This window comes from Natrix helvetica (assembly GCF_964273705.1).
Source record: "Natrix helvetica genome assembly, chromosome: 1".
NCBI classification, from domain to species: Eukaryota; Metazoa; Chordata; class Lepidosauria; order Squamata; family Natricidae; genus Natrix; species Natrix helvetica.
The window spans coordinates 34,126,011-34,142,366 of NC_138548.1; the positions used below are offsets into that span (position 1 = coordinate 34,126,011).

At 40.9% G+C, this 16,356-nt stretch overlaps 1 protein-coding gene across 1 annotated transcript in view; it reads left to right on the top strand.

Annotated features, from left to right (window-relative positions):
• The first annotated feature begins 14,916 nt into the window (after window positions 1-14,916).
• SYNE2 (spectrin repeat containing nuclear envelope protein 2) overlaps window positions 14,917-16,356 on the top strand; it is a 237,739-nt gene continuing 236,299 nt past the window's right edge. The window contains exon 1 of the mRNA XM_081935674.1: window positions 14,917-15,656. The gene's annotated coding sequence lies outside the window, so the exon portion shown is untranslated. The remainder of the gene's footprint in view (window positions 15,657-16,356) is intronic.

Sequence of the window (16,356 nt, forward strand, 5' to 3'; positions counted from 1 at the left end):
TTTCAAATACTTAATGGACCAATTGGCTCTGTTTTCATACATAACTAGCTGGATATCCGTGCTCTGCTATGATCTGGCTTGATAAACCGACACAGCTTGAAAATTAATGAGGAGTTACGATCAGCCTCTCATCCCCCCAGAAACAGAATTATTTCAGGTGGGGAGGGGAATAGAATGTCTAACTCCTTAGCATCAGAGCGTGTTAATAATAACATAAGAAATACTAATGATCTGATGGTTATTTTGAAAAATCATTTCTTAGCAAGCACCTCGAAGCCAAGAGGAATACATGTGCCAAATTTCAATTTGTAGGCTTTACAGTTCTGGTGATTTCATGATGATGCGTGAGTGGTATTTCACATACATACATACATACATACATACATACATACATACATACATACATACATACATACATACATATATATATATATATATATATATACACACACAGTAGATTGCTGTATATTGGAGAACTGGAATGAAGTAACGATTCCCCAATTTGATAAAGCATGATAAGGGAATTAAATCTAATCGAGGTAAGTTACCAAAATCTCTCTTTCTCTCTTTTAATTTGATTGACAATTTGGCTTTGATAGACTCTTGGAGGTAGAAAAATGGACATTCAAAAGAATACTTTTTTCCAGAAAGACATAAATCTTTTTCAAGAATGGATGATATGGATTTCAATTTTTTTTCCTGACAAAATAGTCCAAGTAGACATTTTACCCAAAAAATTTTCTGATCACAACTCATATTAGGTTTATATATAAAGTTGTGGAAAATATGGATTTGCGGGCAATGTTAAATGGCATAAAAGTAATCCAAGAAATCCTATGGATTTGTATTGCTCTTCTTTTAAAAATCATAATATTGTTAATCTTATGTACTATTAATAGTTTATAAAGTGTAATGCATTTCGTGGATGTAGGTGTATTATGTGGGAGTGTAGGGACTATGCTGCTGAGGGAGCATTTTTAAACTCAATGGTAGTGTAATTATTTGTAGGCTGGGCTTTGTAAAATGCAATATGCAATACTATATGATGCAAAAGCATCTTAATCCCATTAAAATCCTTTGGTTTTCTGCCTGGCTCACTGCGAGCCAAGTGTGACTGTGATTCAATTATGTGCCTCCCTGAAATGTTACTAAATCACCATTGGGCACTGTGCTATTTTAAGGAAGAAAGCAAAGAGATAATCTCTCTTCTGATTTCTTTGTCATGTTTATAGTTTTTTATTGGTTTATAATATGAAATACAAAAATACAAAAGCAAATTGTAGGAAAAATAAGGGAGGGAAAGGAGAAGTGTAGAAAAGAAGGGGAAAAAAGAAAAAAAAGGCATTGGCTTATCTCCTTGTGAGTAAATGAACTATTGTGATGAATGAAATGTTTTTAAAACTTGACTATGTTAAAATGTATGGACTTCAACATTCGGGCTGGGGAATTCTAGGAGATGAAGTCTGCATACCTTAAAATTGTCAAGTTTGAAAAACACTGATCTAACAGGCCATTCCTCTGGGAAAGGAACATTGCAGAGAGAAACCTTAAGTTTAACAGTTAACAGTAACAGAGTTGGAAGATGACCTTGGAGGTCATCTAGTCCAACCCGCTCCTCACGCAGGGGACCTATACTAGGGATTCGAACCGCCAAACTGCTGACCTTTTTGATTGACAAGCTCAGTGTCTTAGCCACTGAGCCAAGCATGATAAAGAGAGTCAAAATAATCTTAATTATGCTAGGTATAAATTTAGCAGGAGTGGTGCTTTGACAGGGTTTCTGTTACATTACTGTACTAGCAATAAAATCACCTCCAGAAATATGTTTGTTGTTTCCTCAATTCGCCAGCCTCACCAGCCTGAGTACTGCCATTATCCTCAGCTGTGTGCTTGGTGCTTTCAATATTTTTTAATTAACAAGGTGGAAGTCCCACTGAGTTTGGCTCATTACACCATCAATCTCAGGCAAAAGCTTGCCCTTCCTGTCACCCATAAAAGATGAAGGCCTCCTCTCACCCCCCTTTCAGGAGAGTGAAGCATTTTGCAGGATTCCCTGGATGGCTCCTAGCACGGGCTTCTTGCATTCTGGGGTCCACAGTGTAAAGACGCTTGTATCTTGAGGCCCTTGATCCACTCTGAGCTTGGTTGTTGAGCCTGCAGACGTTTCATTAGTGCACTGATTATGTTATTTAGTTGGGTAATGAAATGTCCGCAAAAAAACAATCAAGCTCAGAGAACATCAAGGATTACGAGACCCTGATTGTCGGGGGCAATAGGCTGACTCTGCAAACTACTTAGAGAGGCCTGTAAAGTACTGTGAAGTGGTAAAAAAGTCTAAATGGTATTGCTATTCTACAGTTCAACCCGAAGCCACAAATGTTTTATCACAAGCTTGTATCTCCAGGCTTCCAATACTGAGAAGGATAATGGGGTCCATGCTTGCAATACTGAGAGGTTGGTATGCCAGCATTTGGGAAACCCAACCCAGGTCGATAGACAGGAGCCTTAAGATCTAGCTCCAATTGGGATTATACTGGGTTAGCAGACATCCAGCAAAAGCAGTATGGGACCTCCTTTTTTCCCTCATAGCCTCTACCCAGCAGGCAGTGCCTGATATTCAAATATTGTCCAGCTTTTGGGGTATCTAAAAAGGTATCTTTTCTGGAGCAGGTATCTTTTCTCCATTATACAAGACTTCCCCAATAAGTGCTAATCACAAGTGGACAAGCTCTGCTCTGTGACCTTAATTAGTTGATTAGTATCCTGCAGCCAACTTCAGCTCCTGCCAAAAATTGACAAGACCTTAACCAATTACATGCTGAATTGCCTCCTAACCAGCTCCAGAGCATTCCTGTGATTGAAAAACCAATCTTTTTGATGCTGGAGAAAGTAATGTCTTACATATGTATATCTAAGTACATTCATTCTCTCCTCTCTCTCTCTCTCTCTCCCTCCCTCCCTCCCTCCCTCCCTCCCTCCCTCCCTCCCTCTCTCTCTCTCTCTCTCTCTCTCTGTTTTTCACTGTAATTTTGTAACAGATGTAAAGAAAATTAAATAATTTCTCCTCTTTTCCCTCTCTCCATTTGTCGTCCTTTTCAAATGTCCATGAGATTTTTTGTCTATTTTGATTTCTATTAACCCTTGGATAAATGGATAAACAAAATCCTAGGAATAAGAACATTGAGAAAAGGGGGATATTTTTTAAAGGGTTTTGTGCACATTTATTATTATGTTGTATGTTGTAGCTGTCTTAAGTATGTCTGAATAAAGCGATATAGCCATTCAAAATATTGCTTGCAGTAATTTGGAAGGAAAGAGTGGCTTTATCTTTATTTTTATTGATCCTATTGTAATTTATTTGTCTGCTGTGAACCTTCAGAGTCATTAATAAATTCTGGTTGTTTGCCCAGTCAACCAGATGTTTACACTGGATTTTTATCTCTATGTCGAGTTCTTCCCAAAGAAAAATGTTGCTTTTTTGATGGTGTATAACAGGGGTGTCAAACTTTATTTCATTGAGGGATGCATCAGGGTTGTGTTTGACCTCAGAGGGCTGGGGGGCATGGCCAGCTTGACGTCACTCATGTCGGGGGTGCCTCTGGCAGCCCGAGTGCTCTGCCAGTGAAAACAGGCTCCTGAACTCTGTTTTTGGCTGTGATGGCCTCCTGCAACCCTCTGCCAGTGAAAACAGAGCTCGGAAGGGCTTCCCGCGGCCCTCTCAAACTCCACTTTCGGCTGTGACAGCCTCCTGCAATCCACTGCCAGCGAAAACGGAGCTCAAGCTTCATTTTCAGCTGCAACATCTTCCTGCAACGTTCTGCCAGTGAAAACAGAGCTCCGTTTTCGCTGACAGAGGCACTGCAGGCCAGTCCTTTGCTATTTCCAGAGAGGCCTTGTGGGCCAGATCTAAGCACCCCATGGGCGGGATCCAGCCCCCGGGCCTTGAGTTTGACACCCCTGGTGTCTAAGGTATTACCACAGGATGTAAGCTCTTCTTAGGATCAGGTGTCAATTTTCACAGAAGAGGATTTGGAATATGGAGAAATTAACAAATCTAAAGGCTGCAATGCAAAGTAGGCCTAAAGCAACACTGTGCCTCTAAGATGCGGAAATAGAAGCTGCTAGAACACTGGCAGAAATCCATTATTATCAGCGTCCTCTGGTGGTGGGATACAACTGGTTCGCCCTGGTACAGGTGTACCAGTGCCTGCTGGGAGCACCAGGTACCGTTCTGGTATGGCGCCCCGGAGGACCTGTCCGCACGCCCTCCTTATCTATCTTTGAGCCAATCGGGGTTTATGCGCATGGAGCGTATGGTGCCTGTGTGACACTCCGCTGAGCAGCCTGGAGCATCGCCAAGCCATCGCGGAGAGTCACGGGCGGTAAGTACGCATGTGCGTGCTGCCTGCGTGCATGTGGTGGACGCCCAGCCCCATTGCACCGTACCGGTTGCAACGGGATCTGGAACCCACCACTGGCCTCCTCAATTTTAATAAGGAATTAGTTGAGCAAAAGGAGAAATTGTATAAACAATCTCTTAGCTGTGTGATTAAAATTGATTGCCACAAGATGTAAATATAAAAAAGGCAAAGGAGATGCTGAGATTTTATGGTTCTTCTAAAACTATAGTTCTGCCGTACTTAGTCTGTCCAATATAAATCAAACTGGTCTTCTGCATGTAAGCCTCTTTTGTAGAAAAGCTCCAACCCAAAATAGAGCATCATCTCCAAACAGTAACTCTTGATAGGGAAAGAAAGAATATTGCTGAAATAGCAACCCTTGCTACAGTACTCAATCCCCCAAATACCTGTGAAAAAAAGGGGGGGAATGGAAATCCAGCTGATGCAGCTCCAAGGTCTCTTACTCTTTTAATTCTTACTGAAGGAAACGGGGAGAAGAAAGCTACTGGGAAAATAAATAACAAAATCAAAATTGGCATTTTCTTACATTCCTTCTGGGAGGCCGTCATTCCTGTGGGAATATTGAGCACTGGAAATGAGATTGTCCCAAAGACATCAATTACTTTCAAGCATGGATGAACAGCCCTAGAACAGGACAAATGTAAGTAATTGCATCTTAGCATATCTCTTTTCTTTTCCCTCTATTGATTCCTTTGTGCAGTGTAAAATACCTGAAAAACTGCTTTTTAAGCACAGACAGAACCTTCTTTTTTCAGTGTCCAGTGATTGATTCGTAGAGCATTCCTTTCTTTTCCTCTTTAGCACATATTGTACAAATTTCATTTGTGCAGTGCAAAATATCTGGAAAAACTATGCCTTTTAAGTATGTTAGATCCCCTTTTCACTATCCAATCATTGATTCCCAAGATATCAATTCCTTTTCCTCTTTAGTACATAATTGTAGAAATTTCTAATTAATCTATTTCATGCCTGTCTCTTTCTCTTTCTATCAGAGAAGTGAGACTCACCCTTTTCTCCCAAATACCTCTCCGCTCTTAGCCTTTTGGGAAATGATGTGTTCTGCAAGCTGATAACTGCTATTTCCTTTACTTTGATAGTATCTATATTATTTACTTATTTTATATCCCACCTTTACTGCAGAGGCTCTATTTCTAATGATTAAGCCTATTCAAGAAGACAACCAGGAACATCTTAGTTCCCTTAGTTAGGGAACATAACATCTTAGAACATGTTTTGGTTTCACTTATTTATAACCAAAGAAGTACCCTAACAGTAAAAGATGCAGCGTCTCAGTCCAGCTTGTAAAGATTTCTGTAGATGCCTCTAAACGTCTGCCTAAGAATGCCCAATATTCTCTTAACCCTGAAGCAGAGGAGGGCAATAGCTGTGGTTACTCAGGACTCTACATTTAGGCAAGAAAAACAAAATGCACAGGTGCAGTATATGTGGTAGTAGTAACTGTGAGAGGGATCTTGGGTCCTAATGGACAACCATTTAAATATGAGCCAGCAGTGTGCAGCAGTTGCCAAAAAAGCCAAAACAGTTCTAGGCTGCATAAACAGAGGGATAGAATCAAGATCACGTGAAGTGTTAATACCACTTTATAATGCCTTGGTAAGGCCACACTTGGAATACTGCATTCAGTTTTGGTCGCCATGATTGAAAAAAAGATGTGCAGAGAAGAGCAACAAAGATGATTAAGGGACTGGAGACTAAAACATATGAAGAACGGTTGCAGGAACTGGGTATGTCTAGTTAAATGAAAGAAGGACTAGGGGAGACATGATAGCATTGTTCCAATATCTCAGGGATTGCCACAAAGAAGAGGGAGTCAAGCTATTCTCCAAGGCACCTGAGGGCAGAACAAGAAGCAATGGGTGGAAACTAATCAAGGAGAAGCAACTTAAAACTGAGGAGAAATTTCCTGACAGTTAGAACAATTAATCAGTGGAACAGCTTGCCTCCAGAAGTTGTGAATAATCCAACACTGGAAGTTTTAAAGAAGATGTTGGATATCCATTTGTCTGAAGTGGTGTAGAGTTTCCTGCCTAAGCCGGGGGTTGGACTAGAAGACCTTTAAGGTCTGTTCCAACTCTGTTATTCTATGATGAGAACCTGTATTACCACAATTTTTGATGCGTATTCTGGTCTTGTTTGGGTCTTTTCCCATGTAAGATTGAGATTGTCTTGGCAACATTTCGCTGAGGTCTCACTCGCCATCTTCAGGCTGGGTTTTGGGCTTAAACCGTGGTCGGAGCTGCTGTCTTTTTATAAATCTTGGTGGGGTGTGTGTGGAGTGCTGGCTTTGTTTCAGTAAGTGGAATGATTGGTTGTGTGGTTGTATCAAGATTGGTAGATTGGCGCTGATTGGTGCTGGCTGTGTATCGTGAAACAACAACAGGCAACAAACAAAGCCAGCACTCCACCCCCAGGATAACTTATGAGTGGCTAGGTTTCCTATTCTTCTTTTGAAGTCCTGGAATCTGCTCTCTTCTTCTTTCTCATATGATCCCCCTTTTTTTAAAAAAATAGAGGAGTTCTTCTTCATCCTGCTGCTCTGCCCATCATTGAACATGTTGTTAATAAAATCTTTTCAAATGCTCATACCTTAGATACATATTGGTAGAGTCTTCTTTCAAATGTATAGCCCTTTTGGAAAGTCTTATGTGCCAGAGCTAGTCCCTGGCCTGAAGGAACCTAATTTTCATTCCAGAGCTTCTGCCCAAAGATGCAAAGCAGCCTTGCCAGGTCCCAAATCAGAGGACTGGCTATATAAACATCCAACAAATGAAGAATGCTGTCCAGCTGAAATGGAAGGGACATTTTAAAATGCTGATCATCATCAACAGTGCTATGTATTGAAAAGATCATTCCTTCTTCATTGATGCTTATACCGCAAAGGTACAGTCCCATCAGCAGAGACATCTCAAGATTGAATCAGATTGATTCTGAACACCGAATCAAGAGAGGTGGGTGATTTCTTTTTCTTATTCCTTTGTTATTGTATTTTTGAAATTTATTATTGCTTGGACTTTTATAATGTTCTGGGTTGTGGAATTGTACACAGCCTTAATCAAACCTCAGGGCAATCTTTTAATAAAATATCACTCTGACTACCAAAGCATGGCAATCTTAATTACTTAGTAAAAGTCTCTTCAATGCTATAATGCCCTCTAATTGAATATCGGTGCACATCTTTCTCCTTCTGTCCTGGCCACTTTTTACAGAGGCCTGATTGAGACCGTCTTAACAAATTGCATCCCTGTTTGGTTTGGTGGCAGCAGTGCCTCAGATAGAAAGTCCATACAGAGAGTAGTAAGGACAGATGAGAAGATTATAGGAAGCTCACTTCCTGTCATTCAGGATATTGCTTATAAGCGCTATGTGCTTAGAGCTCAAAGCATTGTAGATACCCCACTTTATGGTCTGTTTCTCTTGCTCCCCTCTGGGAAGAGGTTTCAAAGTATTTCTGGTAGGACTACCAGATTCTGTAACAGCTTTGGCATCCGTCTGGTAAACTCTCAAGATTTGTTTCTCTCCCCATTTACATGTATACATCCAAACGAGATTGTATTCATATGATATATGTCATATTATATATGTGAATATGTGCATAATTTTGTATTTAATTATTTTGTCATGTTTATGTAGTGTAATTGGAGATAGTGACCCTTTGAGAACTGTATGCAATGAAATTCCATTTTAATGTATGCCAATTAGTGTACATTTAAAGTGACAATAAAGTTATTCTAAGTCTAAGTCTTTAACATGCTTTTTGTCTTTTCCTAAAAAGCCAAATTTTCCTTTGTTTTTCCCTTTTCCTTGAACTTGGCTTCCTTTTCTTGTTATCAGTGCCTCCAATGTACCTATTGGGCCTCTACTACTCAAGCAAGAAGCATCCTAGTCTTGTGAAGATTTTTGTTTTCTGCTTGAAAATGTACACATGACTTCCTCTTTATTTTCTGGTTCGCACACACCATTTGTGTCTGTCAAAGAAATTTGGACACTGTGCTATTCTGAGAAAGAGAAGAAATTCTGTTCTTACTTTCTCAGGAGTAAATAAACTGCTGTCTCTTGAAGTTTTGTGCCCTGTGCTTTGAATTCCCCCCCTCCCCCCCAACAAGTTCTTCTGGCTTGTGGGACATCCATCATTCTTCTGCTCCCAGAAAGACCCCCTGCAAAAATAATTGGAAGGAAATCTTCCTTTCATTGGCTGAATGCATCACTTGAACAATCACGCTTTTATAGCAACTCTGGAGAAATGCATCCCACAAGCTCTGGGTAGATATATGCTGTTTTTCTATAACTACAAGAATTAAGAAATAGGTGAATTAAAGCGTGGCTTTTTTTCTATGTTAGAACTTAGAAATGCTACAATTTATAGACAAAACTTCTTTATTATTTGCTGTAGATTCATGTTTGTTTCAGAAGTGTTATTTCAGACCATGCTTATTTCAAAAGTGTGGTGGAATATCTATTGACTATGTTCATTTATCTATTTAATAGCGTATATCCAGTCTGATTGCTGAGCATTAGGCAATATCATTTCCCTAGGATTGTTATTAACAGTTTATTGTCTATAAATTATGGAGCAAGAAGGCAGATGAGATCACATACACGGGCTAAATTGTATGAAATAAGAATGAAAAGGCCATTAAAAAATTGATTGCTATTTTCTGTCCTGTACTTTTTTGAATTCAGAAAATGAAACCACACATTGTCAACTTTGCCTCTTGCAATAAGATGCTAAACATGCACACAGTGACATTTGATGTGTTCACAGAGCATTGTTTTTCTACGAACAGCTGTTACATCTTTCCTGGTATGATTCACTGAGACTGTGTTTTCAGTAGCATTGAGCTGAAGATGATTAGTTCCTGGAATCAGACCCTCAATTGCTTGTGACCCACATATTTGGGATGACAATCTGTGTGCCAGGGATCAGCCCAGAGACTGGTGCCTCCTGTTTACAGTATATCCACCAGTTCTGTATCCTTGCCTGTAGCGCAGCTTATATCCATATTTTCCCTTGGGGAATGGCATTTTCATGTCAGCTTCTTCACTTAAAACGTTGTTTTAACATTACAGCTATTGATGCATTCTGTGTCACTATAAAGTGATGGAATTTTTTTTTTAGTTTCACAAATTATAAACCTCTCATCTCTCCTTTTTAAAGTACGCCTAGTTTTTCCAGTTTTTATCAAAAAGCACCCACATTCAAATAGACAATTACAATACTGAAAAAAGAAATGTAAATAATAATGTATTTTAAAATGAAAATTTAAAAGCATGAGAACCTCCTTTTGGTAGCATGACTACATAGCATAAATGTTTGCAGAGCCTTTCCTACGATGTAGACAGTGAGCTCTTCCTAAAATTATCAGTGCTGTGTCTAGGTTGCATGGAGCAGCTGTAACTAAATATATTTACTGGTCTCTTAAAAACAAAACAAATTTCTCTTGCTGTGCTTCTTTACTCCCTCTCTTTTGTAAAAAGAAATGATTTGGAAAGAAAAATCCACACTACCAGAACTATGAACACCTGCAATATACTTCACAAGGAAGGGTGAAATTTAGGGGGGGAAATAAATCAGGAGGCAACCCTATATAATCCCAGTGGAAAAGTCTACATGGGGTTCATCTATGTGAAATACTGTGAATCAATGCAGAAGGCAAGACAGAAACAAGTATATGGAGAAGAAGAAGATTGGGAAAGGACCTCAAATGGGGGAAATAAAAGGACACAGAAAAGCTGAAAGTCCCTGGGATAAATTGTAGAAGCAACTGAAATTTCAGATCAATTCATAGGGTTTGAAATGTCCTTCGTGTAAGCTTTAAGAAGATAGCAAACTGATATTGTAGGGATTATAGTTGCCTGTTTTATTCTATTGAGTGAAATTTCATGGAGAAGAATTTTTAAAAAAATTATCCCATGAAGCAATCAAAAACACCTTAGTAGTATCTGCCACTACTATGCCCCTCTTAAACCTGCACAGAACATTACTAGCCATTGACATTGTTGGGTTTCTACTAAGGACTAGAGGCAGGAGATAGCCCTACATCACGCTGCCTACAAATAGCAGCAGCATTTCCTGGCTCTTCTGTTGTCACTGCCAGATATCTCTGCAAAGTGCAAAGAGCCTTTTCACAGCACCAGAAAGTAAAAGACAGACATATCACCAAAATTAATTCAAGGCTTTTCAGCAGTAGTTTCATTCCCACGTTAATGTAACACCTGCAGAATCTGGAAATGCATCAAGAATGGAGATGTATAAGAAACTGGTCATATTTGAGAACAAGGGTCAATGAGGAGTCCTTGAAGAAGAAAAAGAATCACTTGCTAAGAACGAAATATTGCCATCTGCTTGTTCTTTTCCAGGAACAAAAGTCAGGAATTGATATAATTTACTGAATATCTAACAGTGCAATTTTATAAAATTTTATTCTGAAGTCTGAATCGTAGAATTCAGAGAATTTTTCCCTAAATGGGTGTGTATAGCACAAATGGAATATTCCAATTGAGCTAAAATTAATCCAATTTATGGCTAATACAATTTCTCTGGCATAGTTTCCACATTGCAGGCTTTTTTGACCTGAAATCTTTTCCACCACTGAACCAAAATGAAATTTCAGTTGAAGTCCTGCCAATCAAGGAGCCAATCAAGGCATTTTACCAGAATAAAAGACTGATAACCTTTCACAAAAAGATTAGGTTTTTCAATTAAGACATAATACAGATTAATTTTAGTTTAAGATATTGAATAAGCCAAGACAATTGAGGTTTAATTAATAAATCATGGTTAAGCAAATCAAGCCTTAATGCACTATGAGAACTTCTCACTGTCGGTAGTTGGAGGTTTTTCCCGACTGTTGTAATGTGTATTTTATTCAGCTAAATCACAAATAAGAGGATGAACAAAAATGATAAAGTCAGAAGTGAGCAGAATTTTCCAGTAGATAGTCTCCCAGGAGTGGTTTGCTTTCCCACGAAGTGACAATATAAGGATGGGTGGTTGGTTGCCAAAGTGAAACTCAAGTTCTGACCAACCATACCCCAAATTGAAACATTTTTGGAGTAGTTATACAGGTTTGTGGAAGCAGAAACAATTATGTAGAGAAGTATAGAATGCATGAGGCGATGAGAGAAAAACAATGGGTTATTTTATTCTGTTTATCACCCAGCGTTTCATTGGATAAATGGGCAGACCAGACCTATGCATTTGATGAATAAATAATAAATGTGTATGGCTGGATGTCTCACCCAGCAATGAGGGTGTTACATTTTGCACCAACTGCAGTTTCTGGATCTAGCATAAGAACAATCCCACATGGAATACATTACTGTACAGTAATTAAATATGAAACAGCCATGTGAACAACTGTAACTAGGTCATCCCTGTCCAGGCAAGGGCATAGTTAGTATATCAACTGAAGATATAGTATACTGTAGCTGCTAATGAAAGTAAAAACAAATCGATAGAGCAATGTTACACTTACATCTTATTAGGGATTGAGGTACGTAATCTGAGAAATTCAAATCTTGCTCAAAATGCCATTGATTCCATATAAACTTTTTCCTTTAGGAGAAAGTAATCATGGTGGTGGACTGCTTCTCAGCATTCTTCATCACTCACTCTTAATATTGATCCATTTACAGCACTGCTATCATTTAGAGCAGTGTTTCTCAACCTTGGTCACCTGAAGATGCATGGACTTCAACTCCCAGAATTCTGAGAGTTGACGTCCACGGATCTTCAGGTGACCAAGGTTGAGAAGCACTGATTTAGAGCATTGTGTGTATTATTCTTTATATAAGCTAACTTTAAATGTAAGATGTTGCTGATCAGTTGTTCTACAAACACCACACTTGACCACTGCACTATTTTTATATGGGATCCCTCAGACTTAAAGTTATGCCATTGACACTGGTTCAGTGTATATTTAGATTCAATTCAAGGTGGATGACAGAATTACTGGCAGTCTAGAATTCACTGGACGCGGTGGCTCAGTGAATTCACTGGAATTCACTGGACGCGGTGGCTCAGTCGCTGAGCTTATCGATCAGAAAGGTCGGCAGTTTGAATCCCTAGCGCTAAATAACAGAGTGAGCTCCCGTTACTTGCCCCAGCTTCTGCCTAGCAGTTCCAAAGCATGTAAAAATGCAAGTAGAAAAATAGGGACCACCTTTGGTGGGAAGGTAACAGCATTCTGTGGGGATTTGGCATTTAGTCAAGCCAGCCACATGACCACAGAGATGTCTTCGGATAGCGCTGGCTTTTCGGCTTTGAAACGGAGATGAGCACTGCCCCTTAGAGTTGGGAACGACTAACACATATGTGCAAGGGGAACCTTTACCTTAGAATTCATTTGACTAATGGCCCACACGTAATAAAACCCACAAGATGACAAGTTAGAATTATGATATTTAAAAGCAGGCCTCCTCTGTGATGATCCCAAGCTCCAAAATGACTTATCTTTATGTGTAAGAAACCACAGTCATCTAATTTCATTAAGGAAACGGCATGCTGGTGTCCCTCAAGTGCTGTCTTATCTATTTGGTTGATTTAGCACAGATGCAAGCAATATTTTGTGACTGATAGACACATTAGGAAGCATCCTTGGGGAAAAAAACTATGATAAAGATGTGACAATCACAAAACATTCATTTACTAGTGAGCAAAATAGTGAGGTTCCTCACTTCCTATTCAGCTCCCAGCATTGGAAAAACTTGGACTCTTTCCAAGTCATTGATTCTGTGATCTCTGTTCTCTGGACAGGTTGACAGATTACTAATGAAGTGCTGGGCTGCCACAGCCAATTATGTTTATTTCCTGAGAATGCATTGCCTCTGTAGTCTATGTGCCATTCTTGGAAATGAAGACTATTTATTATTAGATATGACAGACAGTCATTAGCTGGATGATTTTGAGCCAGTCACTGTCTCTTGACTCTGGGAAGAAAGCAATGGCAAACCACATTCAAAACGCTGCAAATAAACTGAGAGACTAATTCAGGCAGTCTGCATGAGTCAACAGACTTGTAGATACAAAAAGAAAAGAAGAGAAAAAAATAATTACAACCAGCCTTTCATTTAGAAGTTCAAAGCTTGCCTTGGCAACTAACTTGCCAGTCACTGGTTTTATTTGAATCTTAAAACAAAAAGGAAAACATTACAACTAGGTGGAGAAAGAGACTGATAATTATCATAGAAAATAACCATAAGTACATTCATGCCTGCAATGCAAGTATATTCTTATATAATCCTTAATTTAAATTATCCTTGCTTGTTGCTATTTTAAAATGATGATCTCTTAATATATTGTTTACATGTTGCATTTTATTATCATTATTATAAAAAGAGGAGATAAATATTTTAAAGCAAGCAATTGACTATTTAATTGAAAATCACAGAACTGCCATAATTTGAAATCTCTCACTATACAGTCCTAAGAATGACTCTGATCAAAATTCATTTTGTTATTTTTTTCTTTTCAGCTTCAAGGGAATGCTGACTTTATATTTCTAAGCCAAGCCCTTGAATAGGAGAAATGTGTATAAAACCCATTTATCTCAATTTTAGCATATACACAACAGACCAGAACTGGAAAGGATTTCCTGAAATGAAGCAGAGAACAGCAAAAATGGAAAAGTCCAATTCAAGATCATCCTTAGCTCTGGGATTGACTAACTGCAGTCAATTTAGACTGCAGCTTCCCTAACATACCACTGGCTTCTATTAAATGTAAATAACACACACATTCCAAACCCTATCATCACATCAACAGCACTTTGAAGTCAAAGTGCTCTTACATGGGTGGAGTGTTACAGACTGTACCATTTTGCCACTGATCAACACCCCAAGGGAATCATTTTGTGAGCATGCCCATTACAGGCTTTCAAAATTCAAAATAAACTCTCTTAGTCAAAAAAGGTGGGGATTCTGGATTAATTTCGTGGAAGTTGTTTATCATTGTAGCCTATTGGCAGTTGCTTCTGGCAGCTATTTCATTTGTCTCTATTTTACCTGAGGGAAGGTAATTTGTTCAGCTTTTAAAGCACTTAGCAAAGCTTGGGTGACGCTTCCCAATTGATTTCATGAAAAAGATACCACGTGATTTTAAACCTAATTGATTCAGAAAACTGGACAGATCCTTACTCGACTCTCCCAAAAGTGCTTTTTCAAGAGGCAACTGGACTTTCTGGTTTTTCTTTGAAGACGTTTCACTTCTCACCCAAGAAGCCTCTGAAGAAGAGCTGAAGAAGTTTCTTGGATGAGAAGCGAAACGTCTTCAGAGAAAACAAAAACCCCAGAAAGTCCGGTCGCCTCTTGAAAAAGCATCTTTGGGACAACCACGACCTGGATGACTGAGAATCTCCATAGACCTTATTGGACTCTGTCCAATAAGGTCTATGGAGATTCTCAGTCATCCATTCTCCATAGTGAATTGAGCATGTAGGTTGACCCCGAGTTAATTTCTACACCCTGTCCTGATCACACCTTCTGGCACACTTCGCAGAAATTTGCTCCTACGGGGTTCCACTTGCTGAGAAGCAGAAGGACCCGGTTTAAACTCCAGGCCGGCTAGTCCCGTCACGCAGCGCCTCTCTTGAGGAAAGTTCAGCGCTCGCGCCATCTTCCTTCCTGATCCGAGGTTAACTTGACTAGCCCCCACATAACCCAGTTTCCTCTTTGCCCGGGAAGTCCACTCTCTCCTCCGGCCGCAGCAGGTGCCCTTCGCGTCTTCCCTGGCCAGCCTTTCCCTTCCCAGCCACGTGCTGTTTGTTTGTTTGCCTGGCCAAAGGGGGCGGTGGAAGCGAACTCGCGCTAGGCTGAGAGCGAAAAAGATCCTCCTCCTCCTCCTTATTCCTCCTCTCCCGGGGGCGGCCTGGCGGGCCGTCGGCCAAGGAGAGGGAGGGCGAGGCAGGGAGCCGCAATCTCCGCTTCCGACATCCGAAACGGTCACTGTAACGGCAGGAGCCGGAGACAGATCGCGCCGGGCCCGGCGGCTTTGGGGCGGAGTTTGCGCTCCCGAGGGAACGGCGAGGGCGTCGAAGACCAAAGCCCCATCCTGCGAGGAGGGAGACGGATCTAAGCGGGGCCGCCCAGAGACCTTTCCCCTCTCCGTCTTTTCCTAGCTCCCTCCCCTTTCCAAGCCCATCGTCCACCTTCCGTCCCCGTCCCCTTCAGCTCATCTGGAGCGGCTGCCCCTGCAGATCGCAGCGCGCGCGCCGAAAAGTGAGTCTTTTCTCTCCGTGTTTTTCTCCAGGGAGAGTCAAAGAGAGCTGCCGCCGCCCCGCGCTGGGATGCCCATTCGTAGCTACGCCAGCCGGCAGCGTCGGGGGCTTCTGAGGCGAGGGAAGCGCCGTTGCAGCTGCGGAATGCCCTTCCCGCGTAGATGGCTTGCAGTTGGGGGAAGCGAGGAGGAGGTCTTGTGCGCCCGCCAAGTTTCTGGAGCCAGGAGAAAGAACCGCTTGAAGCTTTTTTTTTTAAAAAAAGGGAGGGGGGAGGAGGTTTGTTGTTGGGCTTGCTGGTTTGATTATTGTTGCCGGTCGAGTTGTTCGTAGTTTGTTGAAGCATCCCTGAATGAGGGGAGAAAAAATCCAGTCTTTTCCCACCTACGGGGTATGCTTGTGTGTGTGTGATTGTGCGCGCGCGCGCCCCGGGCAGCAAAAGAGCCTCTGCTATAAACTCTCCCGAGAGCGGCGCCAAACATGCCTGGGCGGGAAAGATTAGGTTGTAAAAGAAAGGGGCCATTTGCTCGAGTTGACAGGGGGAGGAAGAAACCGAGCCCTCCCGCGGCGTGCCTTTTTCTCTTGGAAACTTCTCTTCCTCCGCCTGGCAGGGACCTGGGATGCCGTGGATCGGGTCCAAGGAGCGACCCGCCTTTTTTTTTAGCCTGAGCCCCTTTTATCTCCCTCCTCCCTTCGTCACTGCC